Source organism: Mirounga angustirostris, unplaced genomic scaffold, assembly GCF_029215605.1.
Source record: "Mirounga angustirostris isolate CCGP_5_RB_7025 unplaced genomic scaffold, mMirAng1.0.hap1 SCAF_15, whole genome shotgun sequence".
Lineage (NCBI taxonomy): Eukaryota > Metazoa > Chordata > Mammalia > Carnivora > Phocidae > Mirounga > Mirounga angustirostris.
The window spans coordinates 36,588,997-36,609,462 of record NW_026991723.1 but is presented as its reverse complement, the minus strand read 5'-3'; the positions used below and the strand labels follow the sequence as shown (position 1 = coordinate 36,609,462).

The 20,466-nt window shown below is 36.4% G+C and overlaps 1 non-coding gene across 1 annotated transcript; it reads left to right on the top strand.

The window, feature by feature from the left end:
* The first annotated feature begins 15,281 nt into the window (after positions 1 to 15,281).
* Positions 15,282 to 15,385, top strand: LOC123850300 (U6 spliceosomal RNA). The gene has a single exon (XR_006792267.1). It is a non-coding gene; the product is annotated as a U6 spliceosomal RNA (small nuclear RNA).
* Positions 15,386 to 20,466: the final 5,081 nt, after the last annotated feature.

Here is a 20,466-nt window from a genome sequence, read left to right as displayed (position 1 = left end):
GCTAAAAAATACATTTCTTATTAATCTTACTGTCTGTGATCAGAAGTAGTTGGATTTCCCAACAGTGCATAGCCCCAAACTCTTGTTTTTTTAATTCAGTTTTTCTCACAATCTTTCCAGCTATTCCTTAAGATCACTCTTTCTTATAATTCCTTAACTCTTAATATTTTTAAGATTTTATTTATTTATTTTACAGAGATAGTGAGAGACAGAGACAGAGCATGAGCAGGAGCAGGGGGAGGAGGCAGAAGGAGAGGGAGAAGCAGACTCCCCACCTATCAGGGAGACCAACGTGGGGCTCGATCCCAGGACTCTGGGATCATGACCTGAGCCGAAGACAGATGCTTAACCGACTGAGCCACCCAGGTGTCCCTCCTTTTCTATTTAAATCAATAAAAAACAACAATATGTGCTAAAATAATGATTTTCAACTTATTTCTCTAGACCCATAATCCTTAGACCCATAGTCTGCTTTCAGAGTTATCAGAGGTAATCAAATATTTTGCTGCTGCATGATACAATTCATCAGCTTTCTAGCTTTCAATTTCAATTTCTCCTCTGACCATTTTCTGACTTCTAAGCCTACAAATTTCTTTTTTTTTGTAATTTCATAGCAACAATTCAAATTACTAATATCTTCATTCGTTAATGTAACCTAGACCATGAACCATTAATGAGTAAACCATACAACTTAATGGCTTAACTTAACAAAAATTTTTCTTATCCATTCAAATCCAGTGTGTGTCAGAGATTGTCTTGGAGGTTTCCTTCTAAAAATGACTTTAAGAACTAAGCTGTTTCTCAGACTTTTAGTACAGAGACCAAACTGATGGTTACCAGAGGGGAAATGATGGAGATTAAAGAGTACACTCATCATGATGAGCACTGAGTAATGTACAGAATTCTTGAATTACTATACTGTACACCTGAAACTAATATAACACAGTATGTCAACTATACTGGAATTAAAATTTTAAAACTTAATTAAAAACTAAGCTGTTTCAGTACTAAATGTCACTACCTTCAATATAAGTGCCCTGATCATGATTGAAGTAGAAGAGATAGAAATTGGAGAGTTGTAGAATAACACTTACCCATAGACACTGACACCATTCTACCTACATTTCATTAGAGCCAGTTACATGGCCTTACTTAACAAAATCACTGCAAGTAAAGATGGGAATTATGGTCTTTCTATAGATGCAGAAAGATGAAATGAGTTTGTTGAGCATCTTGCCAATTTTCACACACACACACACACACACACACCTACAAAATCCTAATAATGGTTTTTTTAAGGCTGGCATGAGGATCAAAGAAGTATCAATATATGCTGTAAAACAATGCACACATTTTACCAATTTTATTAAGCTGTGTATGGTTTTTGATAATTGATAATGCATATTCATTTGAGAAATATTAGCACATACCAAATCCAATTTTTATACAGAATTAGATAAACCACTTATATAGCCCATATGACCCTATGCCATTTGAATTTTAAAATACCCTAGTGGGTAGAAATAGTCATATTTAGTATACAGTGTATGACTCATTGGTCAATGTAATGGGCATTACTTGTCTCCAGATCAGAATGACAAGAACAATGGATCAAATCCTTTTTTAATCTAAATTTAAGTAAATAATATTTCTTATGGCTTTTGTTTCTAAGATAGTAGAAGGAATTAAAATCAGGAAGAAAAAGAAAATGTCCCAACTATCAGTATGATAGAGCATATCATTTTCACTGAATATTCATCATGCACTATTTAATATATAAACAATAATATGCAAGGTCAAATGATAATTTAGCCAGTCACTGTGTAATACCTTACACATAAACAAAACACTATAATTACAGTGACAGGACAAGCAAAAATAAACTAGTTTCACAGTGTTCATAGGAATGACCTGGAATTAGAAATTCTTGAGGCACTATATTCAAGAGTGTGGAGTCATTTATTCCTTATTTTTCTATTTATTTAAAAACACTGAATGAGTTCTCATGAATACTAAGCACTGTTCCAGACACAAATTTATATTAGAACATTTCCCTATAGAATACCAGAGAAAAAAGGATGAGAACAGGGGATCAGGGTACATTTCTTGGCTCATGAATGTTTGTTATTTTTTTTTTTAACTTTTATGTTTATTATGAACAGAAGATATCCTTAGTGGAGTGTAAACTAAAATCACTGGGCCAGGAAGCAGAACACCCTTTCACATCTTGACCCCATCATTTACTAACCCTACAACCTGGGACAAATCACATAATCTCTCATAATTACTGGTCAGTGACTGGGTTTGGATTGAGGAAATAATAACTCTTCTTTTGATATCACAGAGTGGTTCTGAAGATCAAATGAGACAATGTATGTAAAAGTAGTTTGAAACTAAATTGCTATACAGTTTTAAGGTACTATTATTGTTTCTGAAATCATCTTAATGGATTATGTTTCAGGTGTGGCTTTTTTTTCTTCCTATTATTATCATTTTTTTTAATACTTGCACCTTAGCCCATAAGATAGCTATATTCTTCACCTTTTCTCTTTTCATTCTTTCTATTTCTCCTGGTGCATTACTCCAATAAAGCTATCTTTTCCCAATATGTAAAATGCATTTGTAATCCTGACTGATGTATAAAAAACGTATATCTAAAGATCGGGATGAAAGATATGAGTGATTTGTAGTACATCCTGTCATCAAAAGTCCTGAACGCTGGGGAATGTATAAGACATGTGCAAGAATCAATATTAAAACCATACTTAGTACAGTTTAAGAGGGCAATGGTGACATTCAGCATTGCATTTTACATTTTGCTAATGGATTAGAAAGACAACTGTCATTTTGAGCTCCTTAGTAACAAAATCCACTTAATTCTGCAAAGGTGTAAATAAAAGAATGTCATAGTATTAACATACTTCTCAAGGTAAACTGAAAAGCATGCAATGTGACTGACAAAGTCTTTTTCCCCTATGTTTCCTATTTTTTTTTGTTATTTTATTTTACTTTATTTTATTTTTGTAAGAAAATTTAAGTTCATCTTAACTTTGTAAAATCAATAATGATAATCATGGAGTCTTTCTGAGTTTTGCCATAATTGACTAGGAGGCAATAGATAATTGCTGAATCATAAGTAAGAGGTAACTTATGTTGGTGTGATTGATTTCAAAATTATCCAGCAGCTGAATTTTTGCATGTTAACATAAACACAACATGAATTGTGTATGGAAGTAATAAAAATAGATAGAGCACCTGATAAAAATGAATATCTCCTTATTGAACCTAAGTTAAAATTTCTTCTTAAAGTTTTTAAATTATTTTTTATTTATGTGGATTTAGTGGAAAATAAGTCTTAAAGAATATATCTGAAATGACTATCCTCCCTTATATCTAATGGAAGGGTTATAGGTGCTTATTTCTATTTTTTCTCATCTTTTAAAATACTTTGTTGTTATAAAAGTGCAACAGAAGTGTGTGACATACATAGATATCATTATATTTTATTCTATGTCTATTGATTTTAATCTATTTGGCAAAGATACTCAAAAAGCAATATTTTATTGATAAAATGAAAATTAATTATCCTTAAAAAAATTTCTAAATGTACATCATATCTTTCAAAACTATGATACTTTTCCTGATTGCCTTTAATGCCACCGATACCTGGAAAAAGCTATGAAAATTGGTTTGGCTCAGGATAACCACCATGATTAAGAGGTTGACATTCAGAGTTCTTTTCCAGCTCATACTGGTCACCATTGTCACACTTGAAAGACAGTTCTTATATGAAAAGAGGTGAAAGGCCCAGCAGAAATGTTGTATGACTGCACTTTTGTTAACAGTTAAATGACAGATACAGTAGTAGCAGCCACATTTAAATCAATCATACTAAGTCTAACACACATTCTTCTGGGTGTGGGAGAAAAAAAGTACTAAAAATATGGGATAAAATGAAATAAAAGTATCAGATGCTTTGACTACAACACACACACACATACACACAACAGACTGATAGAGTGAATTATCTACAAAGGAATAATGGTTTTCCTTTCTTGATTTATTCTGCCTTATTCCTTTTAGATTCCACTGATTTCAAGTCTAACAACCACCCTCTCCTTTTCTTGGTCTGCATAGAGAAATATAATTAGTTATTACTGACCATTCTCTGGTCCTTATAGGTGAAGTCTTTTGTATGAACTTAAAAATTGCCACATTTCTACCCCTTCACTTACTTTTCACTGTTTTTGTGTAAACCTGAAAGCAGTCCAGTGAATTAATAACCAAAAACTGCAGACATCACCCCCATTTGTCTTGCACCTTGGATTGACAGGATAATTTTCAGGAATGACTTAGCTAGTCAGCTGTAAATGCAAAGAACCCCGGGTGAAAGCCTACTCTGCAACCGGAGGTCTGCATTGACTTCGAGCCAATTATTCAACATCCCAAAGCCTGAGGTGGAAATCAAAGACATGAATAAAATTCCTTTAGGATTACTAATAAGATTAGAGACAATGTTTATAAAGTCTTTTACTTAAAAATAAAAAAAAATAAAGTCTTTCACTTACTGCCTAGCACACAAGGGCATTCAGTGAAAAATGGCTACTACTACTTAAAAAAAAAAAAAAAGTACATGGAGTGAAGACCTAAGTTTTGATGACTACACTTAAAAACAAAATATTTTTAGGCTTAGGAAAAGTAAATACATCATTTTATGTTTAAGTGCCTCTAGAGCACTAGATCCTTTGCAGAGCAGAATTAGAAGCTGTCCTTGACTTTCTGCTTACTGAAGTACTTGCTTTTTGCTATTGATTTCACAAGTATGACACAAGCCCCTGGAAAGAAGAGTGTAGGTAACAATAGTTTAAAAATAAAATATAAGATAAAATTGCTTTTGAAATTTTTGTTTGTTTGGGTGTTAGCTTACAAAATATGTCAAGGATATATTTGTAAGACATTTTCAAACTTCTCAAAGAGAGGTGGGATAATTAGTAGAATGTAGCATGCCTGTCCATCCATAAATTATAGAGTGAAGACCCACCTAGTTATCAAACTAATAAGTGTAGTGCCAGGCATTGTTCTAAAGCCTACACATAAAATGATTTTATTTCATTTTGCTGATTCCCTGAATTTTGTTTTCCCACATTTTTAGTATTGGGTTCTGAAGATAGGTAGAAAATAATTATGTAAGGATATCATCCAAACCCATTTACTTCTTCCTTGTCAATAGGTTCTCCAGTATCACAACCTGGAATTTCTAAAATTATTTTGAAATCAATCCTCTTTTAACCCTTTCACCTAATAAGTCATTAAATCCTGTAACAATCTTCTAGAAATCATTCTTAATATAATCGCCATTCTTTTAGTTTTCTTTTTTTTCTTTCCTTCAGTATGGCCTACCTTAAAAGCTGTCAAACGGACTCCCCATCACAAGATCTCTCTGTCTTCAATTCTTTCCCCACACAGTTATTACAATTACCTCCTTAGAGAAATATGAATATGTTACTCGTCTGCTTTGAACCTATTCTAACTCCTTAGCTAGGCTTCTGTGGCTCTTCACGATAGGAATCTTCCCACACCTTGAACCTTACTGCTAGCCACTCCTCACGCTACCACCATGCCCCATGCCTTAATACAACCATATAAACAGACTCTGTATGTTTTCTCCTGCTATAGCAAGCCTCTAAGTACCCCTTAAACACAATACCAGGTCATGTCAGTTCTGTTTGTTTGTACTGCTCTCAAAGTGACTTACAGACTTTCCCTGATCTAACCCTATCGTAGGTTGGATTCTTTGTCACTCCATGACTGAGATTTCTTTGTAGGAGGCTTAATGGGGATGCCTTCGGCAACAGTCCATGTAAGAAATAAAGAAGTATTAGTCAAAGAGGTTGAACAGTGATATAGTTGCAACAGAACCCTCTGCCTACCCAGCTGGGTGATCTTTTGCCAGGAAGGACATTCAAAGATGTCCTTACACGAGGAAGGGGAAACCGGTCATAGAACAGTATTGAATAAGAGGAAGAAGCATAACCTTGGCCAAAGTGGATCTCTTTAGCTGAGGATAATTCCTGAGGAAGGATTCCATAGAGATCTGTTAGCAGCCTGGCAGCAGGGGAAATGAGGGCTTCAGATCTGAAAGTTTTGGGTGGTATAGCCCCATAGTGGGGTTAGTCATTCCGCTGCATGTCCCAGAATATTTGAAGAAGCCCTTCTCCCAACACAAGCCACACTGCACTCCAGTCTTATTTGAATCCCTTATTATGCTTCGAGGTCTCCTGTGGCTACCTTTATATCTTCAGGAGTCATCCAGTTTGCAGTACAGTAAATGAATACAATGAACAAAAGTTAGATTCACAACAGAATAAAATAAAATCTTTTCCTTGGAATAACAATACCTGATGCTCTATGCTACCTTGTAAAATGTGTATAACTTATGTTATTGCAAAATAGGAGTTTTAATTAGCATTGCTGTGTTTGGTTAAATTGGCTTTCAAGGAGGTAAAGGGAGCATGCTGAGAAGAGGTTTAGTTTGTAAAGAAATCTCTACAATGGAAAAAGCCGTTTCAGAGGCACAATGAATTACCATCAATTAGAAGTCAAAAAGAGGAAGATCTGGAAAAAACAAAACAAAACAAAACAAAACACGTATTTAAGAGAAAATGTGACCAGGGATTCTTAATTTGAAGATTGAGTGGGGAAAACTGGAATGAGTTATGGACCAGAGGATTAATTATTGAAAAATATTTGGAATCAACAGAGCTCATGGTTACAAATCAAACACTGTTGCAAAACCAATGCTGTGATGGAAATAAATAGCTACTTGAGTGATTATTTTGGTAAGATATATTGATGTTTCAGGTAAAATATATTGAAGTTTCAGTTGGTATATGGACTGTCTTGTCTCCCTGAGGAAAAAAAATGTAAGTGGCACACCCTTCACAGACCTGACACATTGTAGGCTCACAATAAATGTTTGTTTGCCATCTCCTTCCCATAAAGGTAAAGGTTTCAGGTCAGCCTTACCATTCATTTCAAACACATCCTAAAACCCATAGAGCTATGACATTCAGGGAATCCTCTTGGCCAAATGGTGTCTCTCACAAGAGGCCATGGTCATACACACGACTCAGCCTGAGACTTCAGGAAATGAAAAAGCTATCTTTTCTCTTTTCCTATCTGGGTAGATTTCTTGTTCCTTCCTTTTTGCTTAGTTCCCTCTCGCATCTTCACAAGAAGCATACAGCTAATGTGGTCATTTTATAGGAACTTAATATATAGAGGTCTTGTTTACTGTGTGTGTGTGTGTGTGTGTGTGTGCGTACATACACACATTAAGACATAAAAAATAGTTACTATTCAATTCCACAAACAGCATTCAGTATCTACATCTTGCAAAGTAGGGCCTTAAAAATATGCTAGAAAAAGATGAATAAAACATAGGAATGTTGAAAAAGAAAACAAACCACTAGCAGTAATAGGTGGAAGAATGAAGTATGTGTATGCTTGAGGTGCAATTAATGTGCTGTGAGAACAAGGAGGTGAGAATGATTGCTTTTGACCTAAGGGAGATCAGAAGGTGTGGCCCTTTTCAGACCTTTGAGTGTCCCTAATCATTAGTTAATTGACTCCTGCATGTAAATTTGTGTTGTTGGCTCTGTATGTGTTCCCTGGTAATTAATAAGCACTTTCCCAGTTAATTTTATGTATCTTCCATCTGTGCCTTTTGGATGTAGGAAAGTTATTTTAGTACGATCGTATATACACAAGTCTCAGGAATGCCAGTTTTGTAATGAACAAAAGTTGATTGAAAGGAGATAGAAAAGTGTGACGCATCTTGGTATTAAATGTTCCTCGGAGTCCAGCAATGAGAAATGTGGTGGGAAATAATGGGAAAAAGCAAGAAAAGTTATGCGAATGATTTCGAGGAAGTTGTTGGAAAGAAAATCTGTGAAAATAAGATTCAACTCAGTCACGATAGAACTGGTATGATGTAGCAACTAGAATGACAGGATCTAGGACAATGACCATCCGAGGCCGTTTCAAGACACCTGTAGCACAGCAACAGGGAAAAGTGGTTAGATTTGGTGCCAAAATTCAATCTGAACTTGGTGACTGCCTCTAGAAATTGACTGCAAAACTGAAGATTAGGAGAAGCTTAGCTGACCTCAAGATAAAGTAGTCTGAAATTGAGAAGTCAAAAAACATGTGTTTCTTAGTGTCGCAGAATGACTCATGTTACACTCAGATGTTCAAAGAAATATAGATTCTGTACTTTTTCTATAACTACCCCACATTTCTCACCCCATCCATTGGGTAGGTGGCGGGAAAGGAAAATGAAGCTTACTTGTATTTGCTAATCTCAGTAAAATCCAAACATTAAAATTTTACATCAGAAAATATCTTTCTAGGTGACTCGAATGCATCAATTTTCTCATATCCTCTAAGATGTCATCTGGGTATTTAAGAGTATAGTCATGCATATGACATGATTTAGTGACACTGGGGAAAGGGTCAAATGTGCCTTTAGCTGTTATGCTAAGGTGTACTTTACTTGAGCCGCTGTTTTGCTCAATTCTGTTGACAATAGCTGCTGATTTTGGCAGCAAATGATTTTTTGTTTGTTTGTTTGTTTCTTAGCTTCTAGGGATCCTCCAATTTGAATTGACCTTTTAATATTTGCTTTTTCCATCTGGGCCACGGTCTAATGGTAGTATCTACTATGAGATTACCTTGCCTTTCTCGACACTGTCCTCTGATCTTCTGCATGTCAGTGAAACACAGGAACAAAGAAGCATTTGGAAGTATAAGATAAGCCTTCTTTTTGCCTGACAACACTGTTCTACCTCCCAATTATGTGGAAGGCCTCCAATATTAGCTCAGGGCACTCTGTACAAGAGTCTCTTCCCTACATCCCAAATGATTGGCTGGGCAAATCCCACCCAGAATTGGCCTCAAACTCAGACTGAACATTTACTCTCTAACCACTACATGCATTGCAGTTCCAGCGCTGAAAAATCAGGGCATATAGAAGCCCCAATGTATACTTCTTTAGTCTCCTTATACCTCTACTTTTTTCTACTAAAATCCTACAGAAATAGAGGTGATTTATTTCTACTACTTCTTTTCTTATAACTTCTACCACATCAAATTCTATCACTTAAGCTCTCAAATCCAGAAAACAATATTTTCAACGGGAACATGGAAAGGCAGTTCTTTCTCTCATGGCAATGCCTGGTTTTAAATCCATAAACTTCAACATTTTATTTTGAATATCAGTTTATAAATATTACCTCTCATTTTCTTTGTATTCCTTCTGAACCATATTGATATTGTTAACAAAAGTACCATAGGAGGTGCTTTGGAGGCATGGAGGGCCTCACAAATTTTTGAGATAAACTTCCTACCCCTATATGAAATCAACCAGATCCATTTTATTTTAAAAAAGTACTAAAAAAGAGATCAAAACAGTTTAAATAAAAGCCACATTACACAAGATATAAGATTAGGGGCTAGGATTTTTTTAATTAAGTGTATTCTGTTTAGTGACACTGTTTTTTTTTTGAATTGAAGTTATTGAACCCGTTCAAGTTATATACGAATAGTATGCTAGAAAGTACATAACTGAATTAACAACAATTTAAAACAATGCTTACTGTCTGTTATTTGAGGATGAGATATTATCTTGTGACTTAAATATACAATAGCCTGAAGAGAATACTCTGAGGGAAAAAAATATATAAATTTGCAATACAAATAAGAAATGACACATTAAAAATAGAGCCTTGATTGATACAAGATTGACAGAAAGGACAAAAAATAAAACACCTCCATCTAGTTATAGTATTCTATAATAAACAGAGCAGACATTAAAATGACTAGAAAAGCAAGATAGAAAGCAAACCCTTGTTTACTAGACCATAAATCAGAATGACTAATTGAAATGCTATGTTTTTCCTTCTCTTTCATCTCCTCTTCACCGAAAATTTTTTGCCTAAAACTGACCATATAGAGTGTGTTTTGAAATTTTTCTATCTATAAGTTCAGGGAGATTCCCCAAGTGTGAATATTAGAGAAAATCATGTCCTTCACCTTCTTGACTTAAGTGCAGATTTATTAGCAAGAGGATCCACTTACCCTTGAGTAGAATGACATAACAAAGCAGAATATTTTAAAAATAAACTTTATATTTTATAATAGTTTTAGATACAGAAAATTGTAAAGATAGTGCAGAGAGTTCCTATATTTCCCACACCTAATGTCTCTCAGTTTCAACATTCTCTGTAATAATAGTTATATTTGCTGCAACTAATGAACCAAAATATACAATAATGAACCTATATACATTTGATTGTAGATAACAGAAGACTAAATCAAAGTAGTATGAGTAGCATTAATAGTAGTAGTGGTGAATCACAGAGCTGTACCTCTGAAACAAATAATACATTATATGTTAAAAAAAAAAAAGAAGAAGAAGAAGAAGATAGCAGGAAGGGAAGAATGAAGGGAGGAAATCAGAGGGGGAGAGGAACCATGACAGACTATGAACTCTGAGAAACAAACTGAGGGTTCTAGAGGGGAGGGGGTGGGGGGATGGGTTAGCCTGGTGATGGGTATTAAAGAGGGCATGTTCTGCATGGAGCACTGGGTGTTATATGCAAACAATGAATCATGGAACACTATATCAAAAACTAATGATGTAATGTATGGTGATTAACATAACATAATAATAAAAAAAGTTAAAAATAAAAAAAATAGTAGTAGTGGTGATAACTGGATAGTCTAAGGATAATGCAAGTTTTAGGCATATTTCAAATTAGGCTTCAAACATTTCCATAAAAATTCACCGCTCATTTTTCCCTTTTTGCCATAATTTCACTCTGCATTCACTTTGTTAGCGTCATTCAGACAAAAATTCCCAACATAAAGGAAGTACGTGCATAGGAGCTTCAAGCTCACATTTACATTCTCAATAACCCTGATACTCATGTCTCCAACAGATACTGAGATTGGTCTTCACTGGACTGCTTCAGGTCATGTAATCCTTCCTGAGTCAATCACTATGAGACTATACTTGGTCTTAGCCAAAAGGTCGAGAAGTGATAGTCAATCACTATGAGAAATTGAACATATGGATTGGCCAGAGCAGCGTGACATTTCACCCCTGGATCCAAGAATGAGACTTAGACAAGTTAGCTTTCCTAACTATCTTAACCCAGTAATGGGACAGATGTTTCTCAAGAGTAAATTAAGTTGCTGATAGGAGAAGGAACACATACTGCATATCAAGAAGGCAAAACCATCTGATCTCTACTATCATGTGCATATGAGTAGGTGTCTTAACCTTGAAAGAGTCTCCAAACATACTAGTCTACAATCATTTTTAGTACAAATTGAATCTAGAAAAAGGTATGGTTGGGTTTTTCTATTTCTATGGAAATGGTAAAAGAAAGAAAAAGATGTTCTTTTCTTTTATATTGGTTATCTTGCAAGCTGGTTATCTCTATTTTTAAGTAAAAATAAGAAACCAATTCAGGCCCAGAATTTAATGAGTATTTCCCTCACTGCTTAATGACTTAAATACCCCAAGTTCCTCTACCAAATATTTTTCTGATACTCTATATGCACAGTGTTTTAAAAAATGATTAAATAATTAGAGATAGTTCAAGTTTTCATCTAGGTTGCCAAATTTTCCTTCACAGAAATAGCAACAATAATTAATACTTAATTAATGGTCTAAGAAGTGTAAACAAATATTTACAAATAAGATATCTTATAATTCATAGTGCAACCAATTAAGATAGTACAATTATCAGTTCCATGTTACAGAGGAAACAACGGAGACAAAGGGACAAAGTAAAAATGAAAGGGGGGAAATCTGAGGGGGAGACGAACCATGAGAGATGATGGACTCTGAAAAACAAACTGAGGGTTCTAGAGGGGAAGGGGGTGGGAGGATGGGTTAGCCTGGTGATGGGTATTAAAGAGGGCACGTTCTGCATGGAGCACTGGGTGTTATGCACAAACAATGAATCATGGAACACTACATCAAAAACTAATGATGTAATGTATGGTGATTAACATAACAATAAAAAATTTAAAAACATATTTTAAAAAGTCACAAAGTTAGCAAGTAGTTTTATCAGATGACATTTAAATATTCCTTTATATCTTCTTTGCTTTACCTGTTCCAAAGGCATTTGGGTAATTTTGCACCCTCAGGCACAGCCACAGAAATCCCCTCTGTGCGGATTCTGACCAAATTCAAATTCAGCATTATTGTTCTTCTCCTCATAGACCCTATGTACAACTTTTGCCCTTTCCCCAGACTTCCTGTTAATGCTGAGGCATCAGATTCCATGGGAGCATCTGGTGCCTACACCAAAGCAACCTAGAAGTAGGAAGACATTATAACCCTGAAGGTGAAGCTTTGACTAACAGGAGATAGCAGCAAGAAGAGAATAAATTCTTCTCCATTCCTTTCCCATGCATAGCCTGTCCTGAGGAGCAGTCATTAATAAGCCTTCTTGGGAGATATTCCCATGAGATAAAGTAATCAATCACACTGAATACTATTCAGTGGTTAGTTTGGGATTGCACCCCTGAATCAGCTCTCCCTTTTTCCCTGTCTCACTTTCCTTTGCCCTCACCCCTGCTCCCTAAGATCATACTCCTGAAGAAAGCATTAACACCTAAGTCTTTGCTTCAGGCTCTGTTTCTAAGAAATAGTCTAAGACAGTTGATATCAGCAATGGCCCTAGAAAGTGGATCCTTAGGATAATTTATTAAAGCTGCATTACTGACCAGTCTCATTGCAATAGGGATACCTTTGCTAGTGTTACAGGGGCTGATGATTAGCTCTGGCATACCATGACATCACTATTACTAAGGCTTTCCCTTGTGGTTAATTGGGATAAGGTGTAGGTGGAAGATAAGACCTTAGGATATGCAGTGGCTATATGCTTATATGGTATGGGACAATGATAATTATAGGGACTGCGAACTGGGCTGGCTTTTGTTAATGATACTGGAATCTTTGAAGGAGAAAATTATAGGCTTAGAGTAGTCAATTGCCAACTTGAGGCACTCTGTGAAAGCCAGAGGCCCTGTATGGCTTCATTTATGAGAATTATAAGAGCCTTAACATCTATGAGTACAGGGCACTTTGCAGAAAATCAGACCCAAGATTCAATTTTAAATGTGGAAGAAATACAAAGGAGACCAAATATGTTGCCTTGAGAGATCTCATCTATTTAGTTTAGGATTGCAGTTGGGAAAGAGTAAGCTTTTGAGAATTGAGATGGGGGTTGTTTTTGGACAGAACTGAGAATTTTGAACTCCATATTCCCCTGAACAAAAGCAGAAACAGTTTTTCCCCCTTGACAGAAGACAGCAGTTTTTCTAGCTTGGAACACATGTGAAGACCTCATGGAGGCAGATGCCTCCCAAAATATTTCTTGTGCTCTTCAGTAGCTGCCAAGTCAACACTTATTTCCAGTCCCCTTACAAAGCAAGGGAATCAGTACTCCCTCCAGGACAAAATTATTTAATCACCGATTGGAACTGTAGGAACTGATTGACATGTACAGGATAGGAACTGTGGTATAATTGTGGTAGTAGATCCTAAAAGTGTCAGAACATAGTTGTAAAATATTAAGTTTGGTATGGGTTGACTTCCCTGGGAAATAGACTCTGAGATGGAGATTTGCATACAAGCTTTTACTGAAAAGTGCTGTTGGAAATATCACTTGTTTGCTGGTGAGGAGAACAGGATTGGGCAAAGGGAGAAACTGAACTGCTGTGATACATTTGAAGAAGGGGTCTCAGTCAATCCCACGAAGAGATCTGGAGCACCTAATTTGTCTGAGGTTGAATCAAGGGAAAGGGCTGTGGATTGCTTCATAGAGCAGTTCAGTTCATTTATGTGTGCTGACCACTGGTGGGAGAACAACTTGTTGAGGCAGCTCTCTGTGGCCAAAGGCAAGACTCAGAAACAGACTCAGCTGTGAAGCATTGACCAGCACTGGCAAGAGCCAGGGAAAATCATACCTCAGTCTTGATTACAGAACTGGGAAGCACACCACAGCAAACACAATGATGTGGGAGAATTTATTGAATTTGAGCCACTCAGTCCTAAAATGAGAGTCAATACATGAAGTAGAGTCAATCCTCAGAATCTTTTGAGGTGACTCCTTGAAGCCTGAATACAATCTTAGCCTACAGTGAATGAGGTGGAAATGTCAGTTCCTCCTTGCCAAAATATGAAGGGAGAAAGAAATTCTCAAGGAATAGAGATGTTAAGATGGATTGTGATGTACAACTTGAGAATGTACCATCAAACTATTTTCCCATAGTATTCAAAGAGGCCATTTCCTTCACTGTGGTAATGCAATATGGAAACATTGTTAGGGCATGAAGGAAAAACCAACTTAATGTTTCCTGTCCTCCATAAGATTGAATGTCGGTGGAAGATGATGCCATGAAAGTATGCTCTCTCCAGGGTAAGGAAGAATAATTGGATGCTGAGATAGAAAAGTATAGGTGGAAGCACTTAATATTCAGAGGCAAGAAAGATTTAATTACTCTAATAGCTAATATAGCTATAGTGGAAGTCAGGGTGTCTTGATATACATGTCTGTGATAATAGCAATAAATCATCGTGTCCTAGAGAAAAGATAGATAAGTGGAGTAGTGTGTTTCTTGACCTATAATAAATAAATAAATAAATAAATAAATAAATAAATAAATAAGATGATAACTTTTGAACTGATAACTGGCATCAGCCATCAAAAAGGAAAGTTGTGGTTCCTCACAAAAATTCCAAACTTAAGTCAGTTCACAGACCAAAAAGCCATTGGTTGAAGGGGAATCCAGGTCCCTTTGAGAATGAACTCTGCCATATTACTGCAAATAAATTAGATAAATACTTCCCTGATCTTTTCCAAAAAGGACTTGTGGCCAATACTAGTATAACTGTATAGTTGGAAACAGGAATTAAAGATTGATAAATAAAGATTCTGAACTGAGACTGATAATGGAGGAACTGAAATACCAGGAACAGAGACCTTGGATGCCTGATGATAGGTAGAGTTTTGGCCCAAGACTGTGTCACAATGCAATGTATCTAACATGTCCATACAACTAATCTACAGTTATTTCCCAGGTCCTTAGGTGGGTAACTGAATTCTGATATACTTAACACCTGACAGAATCCTCACATAGATCTATGATCTGTGGAGTAAGAACCATTTTGGTAAACAAACAAAGAAACAAACAACACTGTGCTTGTTGCTGCGGCACATACACTAAAATTGGAATGATACAGAGATCAGCATGGCCCCTGCGCAAGGATGACATGCAAATTCATGAAGTGTTCCATATTAACCACCCCCCCCCCCCCCCCCACACACATACACACAAAAAGCCAATTAGAAGTTGTCTCCTGTCCTGGAGAATATATAAAAGCAATACCATATTGCAGGAATTATAATGATAAGCATCACCGTCAAATACTTAAGGAAGACAGGAGTAGTGGTTCCTATGATATTCCCATTCAATTCATCTACTAGGCTGTGAGAAGAAAGTCAATTAAAAAAATTGATCCCAGGGGCACCTGGGTGGCTCAGTCAGTTAAGAGTCTGCGTTTGGCTCAGGTCTTGATCCCGGAAACGTAGGATGGAGCCCCACATCAGGTTCCCTGCTCAGCACGGAGCCTTCCTCTTCCTCTGGCCTTCCCCCTCTCTTGTCCTGACTCTCTCGTGCTCTCTGTCTCTCTCTCTCAAATAAATAAATAATATTTCTTAAAAATTGATCCTGACTGATAGATGGCTATGGAATGACTACCTTAATTACCTAAGATATAGCCCCAAGTGCAACTGCATGCTTAATATGTTATATTTATTGATGCAATACCACATTCCCCTGGCACTTGACACATGTGAATTTATTTGGCATTTACATTTTCCTTGATCCAGCAGAAAGGAGGACCAAAACTAGTTTGCCATCACATAGTAGGGATAGTGTAATAGGGACAGCATTCACCAGTTGTCAGAGGGCTATGTTAAATAATTCTCATGCTCATGATATGTTCTGCAGGAACACTGATCCTATTGTTATTCTGCAAAACATCATGTTGGGTTATTATAATTATGTAACACTCTAATTAAACCCTGTAATCAGGAAATAACAAGTGTTCTGTAAGCCCTAGGAAGATAGCCGAATTCCAGAGAGTGAGGAAAAATCCTGTTGAAGAGGCAGGATCCTGTCATATCAGGGAATACCTTAGGGGCTTAAGTCAACTAGAGCATATTAGAACATTTTTGTTAATATGAATAAAAATTCAGTGCACCTCACATTTCTTACTTACAGTAGTTGGTGGGCCTCTTTGGATTTTTTGAGGCAGCATATAACATACTTTAAAATACTGTTATGAACCATTTACTGAATGACTCATAAGATGACACTTTTTAGCAGAACTTAACAGCAAGAAAGTATTCTGCAAATTCAAACTATGGTGCAAGCTGCTCTGTCATTCAAAGTATGTGACTCAGAAGATCTGATAGTGCTAGAGCTATCTATGGTATATTTAAAATGCTATATTCAATCTCTGGCAAGCCCCCGTAAGAAAAATTGATGTGTAGAATCATAGACTGGAGAGCAAAGTCAAGCTTTCTACAGCCAACAAATTAATTTTCATTGAAAAAAAAAAAACCCTTCTAGTATTCTACTAGGTCCTAGTATGGAAAGATCCTGACCATGGGATGCCAGATGTCTGTGTAACCACACTTCCTCATCCTAACTTGGGTATTATTAGACCTGCTGAGTCATAAGTTTGGGAATGTAAAGCAGTAACCCATCGTAGAATACAAACGGTATATGGGTTTTGATCTGAGCAGATCTAGAAAGCATGAGAAAATCAGATGAACACGTGGTCAGAATTCCCTTATCATTAACCTCAATTGCATTGACATTCTCTTTCAAGGTTATACCTATGGCCTTCTGGGAGTATTTCCTGTCAACAATCCATATAGAATAAAAATAAAATGAGGACTGCTTCACAGATGAACTGGTTCAAAGGAGATAATGTCCCTAAATGAAATTTCGTGACTGATTGGAAATGTACTTCACCCCTAAGAGAGAAGTGAGGACATCCTACAAATATGGAGGTACCATGTTATATTCAGTAGCTGAATATTAAGGAATGCATCAGTAGATCTGAGGACTGGTCAGACAGACACTTCTCATGTGCTACTGGAGATTATCTCAACCTCACTATCTCTGGCAAACTTGACTCTTTGCTCCAGACTAAGCCACTATTCTGATAACCCACTGCGTGTGGGATTATACCACCTTCAGCAGGTATAATCCAATTGTGTTTTATCCCATGGATATTCTGAAAACCATTTATCTCCTACTTTGGCACTTTCCTGTTCCCTGAAGAATGAGATGTGAGTATATTCAAGGCCACCATATATCCAACCCAGAAATGCAAATGAAATCACAATCTAGTGAAATTTGATCATTAAAAGATGGGATCCAGAGGCTAATTCTACTCCAAACCTCAGAATAAATATCCTGAGCAAAGTTTATCTTTTGGACGATAATCTCATGAGTTTGAGTTATCTTGACACTAAGTGATGGCCAGGTTAGTAACACATTCTTATATTTGCTTTCCCTCTTTTATTTTTCTTTTCCCTCACTTCTGTTTTTAAGTAAAGTAGTGGGTGACGCTGAAAACATTGCTTCGGGTTCTTTTTTTTTTTATGTTATGTTAATCACCATACATTATATCATTAGTTTTCATGTAGTGTTCCATGATTCATTGTTTGTGTATAATACCCAGTGCTGGGGCGCCTAGGTGGCTCAGTCGTTAAGTGTCTGCCTTCGGTTCAGGTCATGATCCCACAGTCCTGGGATCTAGCCCAGCATCAGGCTCTCTGCTCAGCGGGAAGCATGCTTCTTCCTCTCCACTCCCCCTGCTTGTGTTCCCCCCGCCCCCCGTGTCTCTCTCTGTCAAATAAATAAATAAAATCTTAAAAAAAAAAAAAAAAAAAACACCCAGTGCTCCATTCAGTACATGCCCTCTTTAATACCCATCACCAGTCTAAACCATTCCCCCACCACCTCCCCTCTAGAACCCTCAGTTTGTTTCTCAGAGTCCATAGTCTCTCATGGTTTGTCTCCCCCTCTGATTTCCTCCCTTCATTCTTCCCTTCCTGCTATCTTCTTCTTCTTCTTCTTTTTTTTTTTTTAACATATAATGTATTATTTGTTTCAGAGGTACAGGTCTGTGATTCAACAGTGCTTCAGGTTCTGCTATGTGGGAAGCAAAGCTAAGATAGAGAAGATAGGAGGTGAGACCAGGCAGTCAGACCCTTAATTTGCTCTTAACTACTACTATCCAGGAATACTTCCAAGGTCAATAGCCTCCCTTCCATTTACCCTTGTGTTCTGTGCTTAAATAGTCTAAGTAAGTATACTGCTTTATATTTCTCCTATGCTTTGTGTTTTTCTTAAGAATTATTATGTCTTTGAAAAATTAGATATTGTAGTCTTTAAGATTAGGCTGTCTTCTGCTAATTAAATGCTACTCATCAATTCTCTGTGGTAATTATATTATGTACAGTATGGCCCATTAAGAATTAAACTGAAACCACCATATACATTCACCTTACGATTAATTGCAACTATGGTGCCTCAGCAAGGCATGCAAACTTTGTTCATTGTCAGTAGTAGTGATGGCACTAAAATATCCCTTAGGCTGAAATAGTAAAATATCTCCATTTTTTTATTATGTTATGTTAATCACCTTACATTACATCATTAGTTTTTGATATAGTGTTCCATGATTCATTGTTTGCGTATAACACCCAGTGCTCCATGCAGAACATGCCCTCTTTAATACCCATCACCAGGCTAACCCATTCCCCCACCACCCTCCCCTCTAGAACCCTCAGTTTGTTTCTCAGAGTCCATAGTCTCTCATGGTTCATCTCACCCTCCGATTCACCCCCTTCATTTTTCCGTTCCTACTTTTTTTTTTTTTAACATATAATGTATTATTCATTTCAGAGGTACAGGTCTGTGATTCAACAGTCTTACACAATTCACAGCACTCACCATAGCACATACCATTTTTTAAAAAAAATAGTTTCTGAAGAAGAGAAAGTTTCTTAAGAGGAGAAAGAAGAAAAAATAATATAAAAAGAAATTAATATAACTTTGACTTAATCATATCAGTTGCCAAGAGAGGAAAAAAGGAGCTGTCTTAAGACATTTTTAATAAAACATAATAACAAAGAATGTTTTAAAAATGAGCATCTGTTATAAAACCAAAATATTTCTCACATCTTTATTTGTATGTTTGTTTGTACCAAGATAAGTGCTAAAAATTATTTGTAGTACGTTAGAATAAAAATATATGCACCCATATAAACACACACAAACAAAGATAATAAAAAACGAAAGCCCAACAGTTAGTTCTAAGATTCCTAGCAATCAGGACAAAATAGAAAGTATATTTCTTGCCTACTGTCAAGGAAGCTAACACAAAAGAGAAAATATATTCTTTTTCTTCCCCAGACCATATGCTTATAAAGGAGATATACAATAAATTTTAATGTAAAAACTTTAAATAAAATAATGCAGATTTTTGGTAACTATTTTATTGCAAACAGATGGCTTTTTTTTTTTTTTTAGAATAGATGGCTATTTTTTTTTTTAAAGATTTTATTTATTTATTTGAGAGTGAGAGAGAGAGCGCAAGAGGGGGTAGGGTTAGAGGGAGAAGCAGACTCCCCGCCAAGCAGGGAGCCCGATGTGGGACTCGATCCCGGACCTCCGGGATCATGACCTGAGCCGAAGGCAGTCGCTTAACCAACTGAGCCACCCAGGCACCCTAGATGGCTATTTTAAAAAACAATCAAAGGTATCTTCAAAATACACCCATTGCTTTCTTACACTGGGAAATTTATGTTTGCAGTCATACTGAGTATTCTCTATGAAATTCTTTCTTTAAGCTAATTTATTTATTTATTTTTAAAGATTTTATTTATTTATTTGACAGAGACACAGTGAGAGAGGTTAACACAAGCAGGAGGAGTGGGAGAGAGAGAAGCAGGCTTCCCGCAGAGCAGGGAGCCCGATGCGGGGCTCGATCCCAGGACCCTGGGATCATGACCTGAGCCGAAGGCAGACGCTTAACAACTGAGCCACCCAGGTGCCCCCTTTAAGCTAATTTAAATCATTATTATTTAAAATGTATCTCATGATGTTGGCAATGACCTCTGATGTTGAATTTCACAGAACAGATATAGAGATCCAGAGAGGACCACAAAAGAGGAAAGTGATCTGTCATATATTTCTTTATTCTTTGGCTCCCAATCTCTGTTACTTTTTGTTTTGTTTTGTTTTGTTTTCCATTCTTATTGAAGCAGTAGAGTATGTATCCCCTTTGAAGGGGTTCTA